We start from the raw sequence: 3,095 nt of genomic DNA, 5'->3' as shown, positions 1-3,095 counted from the left end.
CTATAGTTATTTTTTAATTATTTATTACACACTTTAGCCGACGAATATATTAATTGTTTCGTCGGCTAAAGTCTGGGAAAAAAACCGACGACATGTTTTTCGTCGGCTAACTGTGGGACTATAGCCGACGAAAATAAAAATTTCGTCGGCTAAAGTCATCACCGACGACCTTTTCCCGACGACACTATAGCCGACGAGCCTTCGTCGGCTAAGATCTTAGCCGACGAATTAAGATAACAGGCCGACGAAAATTTTTCGTCGGCTAAAGTGCTTGTCCTGGTAGTGATTGTTTAGCTTCTGCTAAATATTCTAATATTGTGACAATATATTCTTCAATGATGAAAAATTTAACTGTTTACCTTTGAGTATAGATGATAGATTTATACATTTGTATTATGGTAAATAAACAAATTTATAGGCCCACTATGCTCCGTCAATATTTAAATACTAATGGTAAAACAAAAGATAATAATATAGCATAAAAGACAAAAAGGACTAAAATGTAAATTTTTGTCCTAAATTGTTAAAGAAAATAAGCCTAGGACTAATTTGTTATTTGAAATTTGGTTGGGTAGTTTTGTGTAGTTTACCTTTAGCTTAATTAAGCATTTAAGCTTAATTGCATAATCAACTAATTAAACTTAATTTGCATAATTGAGATTTCCACAGTTTCGTCCTTTTGCTTAAAACTCCAATTTGCTTAACTTCCGCGTGAGATTTAGCTTAATTTACTTGTTTGAGTACTAATTACGTGTGTAAAAACACACGTAATTATTTGATAACAATTCTTGATCAAAGCGAGTAAATCATTATTATGTATTTTTCTATAAAATTAAAATCATGATCAAATCTACATATGAGAGTAGAAATTATTCAGATACTCAATGAATTTCATACTCAGTTATAGATGCACAAATGACGTCATTGGATGTAAATTACATGGTGGTCGAAACATAGTTATTTCTCTCAATATTCCCCATAGTCGATTTAGATATAACAAGATCGAGTTGAGTATAAACTGCACATGATAATCGCTACGTAGGTAAACAAGATTGGAGACTTTTAATTAATCCATGCAAAAGAGTTGAATTGATAAATCACCTGGACCTGGTCTGTTAATACGTGATTGATATAAGCAGCCTCGGTACGCAGTATGGCACAGTTGTCCAAAAAGTTGCAGTGTTGGTGAACGTAGTTGCGGGTGCGGTAGCAGGAGATGCAAAGATCAAAACTGGTAGTTTGGTTATGATCGAAGCAGTCGATACAAGTGAAGTACAGTCCCGTTAGAAGAGAATCTTTGCATCCGTCGCAACCAACCATCCTATAATTACAGAGAACATAGTAAAAGGTTATAGCTTCCTCAAAATCCAAAACACCATCGCCATTTTTATCCATCGCCCGGAACAAGCGATTGGCATTGGGGCGGGAAGAGATGGTGAGAATCTCCTCGAACTCCTTGATGGTTATTGATCCGTCGCCATCTTTATCCATTGCTCGAAAAAAGGCATACACCTGATGCCGTTGCTCCATAGACAAATTATAGTAATAATTGCTAAAGAAGCATCACGAATTTCTTTCATGTCTCCCATTCTCTCAAACTTGATCTTTCATGTAATAGCCCTTACCTTATGATGATTAGTATATGGAATTAAGTTCTCGATCCATACCTGGACTTGGGACCCTAGCTCTTAATTAATCTGGGGTCTGTGACATTCAAACAACCAACTCTTGTCTAAAGAAAGCTTGTCTTCTTCTTCCACAAGTGGCTCTGTTCGTCTTCATCTTCGTCTTTCGCAAGTGGCTCTCTTGGTCTTCCTCTTCGTATTCCAAATTAAGCAGTATAAGCTCATATATGTTTCCCAGTACAGTACAGGGAATAGGGAATGGGGTATGGCTTTATTGGGGGTGACCCTAGTCGTAACAAACGCAATGAATGATGAGCTACTTGCCCGAGTCACCGGTGAGGAGATAAAGGAGGCAACTTTCCAAGGGCCCGACGGGTTCCGTAGGGATGAGATGATTGAGATCACTGATCAGCTGTCCTAACATAACTCTATGCCAAAACTGGCATTTGGTTTTTTCTCCATACAAGAAATGAAATTACAAGGAAAAACCAATAACACAACCCAAAGTATGAAAATCAAAATCAAGTAGCTAGAGTTCTTGTTGAATGTATGATTCAAATGAACACTTAGGTAAGCAGCTTAAGAAATCCTAATCGTAACTCATTAATGTAGTCCTCTCACGCTTGTGTTACGAATTTGGCCTTGCCAGAGTTGTAAAATGAGGGTGATCGACGTCAGGTTGAGATCAAAATTAAATGGTGAAGTTATGGAATTGGTTTTAGTGTTATGTATGGTAATTGGTTTCTTGTATGGAGTAGGTATCTTCCGAAGACCGCAATCTAGCTTCTTCTTTTCAACAATATCACGCACATAATGAAATCTAACATATCTATGTGCTTAGTTCTTGAGTGATATATCAATTGCCAACAAATCTATGTGCTTAGCTTCTTCTTTTGGTCGATCATCCTACTGCAAAAATTCGGATCAGGCTTATTATTGTTGTTTTTGGGTTTAGATTTATATAAAAATTTTGATATGCAAGTTTGTGAGTTTTAATCTTGGTCTAGGAGCTATTATTTGCATTTCAGTAGTAATATTTCTTTGCAACATTATTACAAACAACGAGAACAAAGTGTCGAAAAAATAAATGGGCACAAAGCGGGCTACCAACACCATCCAGACACCTAGATATACAAGCACTCTTGATGTTGAAATTGATCACATAATTATGCATGAACTAGCGACTGCAACTGTCACATCCCGACCCTTATATTTTTTTTACCTTATTTACTAGCCTGATTATAATAAGAATTTTACCGTCTCCGTCATTGAGTAAATAGTTTAATTGGTCCCTAGAGGGGTTTCGGGGACGATTATGTGCGGAGGATTATTCGTATGAGGAAAATACGACGACGGTAAAAATGGTAAATTTTAGCTAGTAAAAGGTAATTTTTATTCGGGTATTATTTTTCGGGGTGTTTCATTTTTTTTTTTTGGAATTGGGTTGATATAGGTTGGACCGGTGGATGC

The sequence above is a fragment of the Fragaria vesca genome, linkage group LG4, assembly GCF_000184155.1.
Source record: "Fragaria vesca subsp. vesca linkage group LG4, FraVesHawaii_1.0, whole genome shotgun sequence".
NCBI lineage: Eukaryota > Viridiplantae > Streptophyta > Magnoliopsida > Rosales > Rosaceae > Fragaria > Fragaria vesca.
This window is presented reverse-complemented; position numbering follows the sequence as displayed.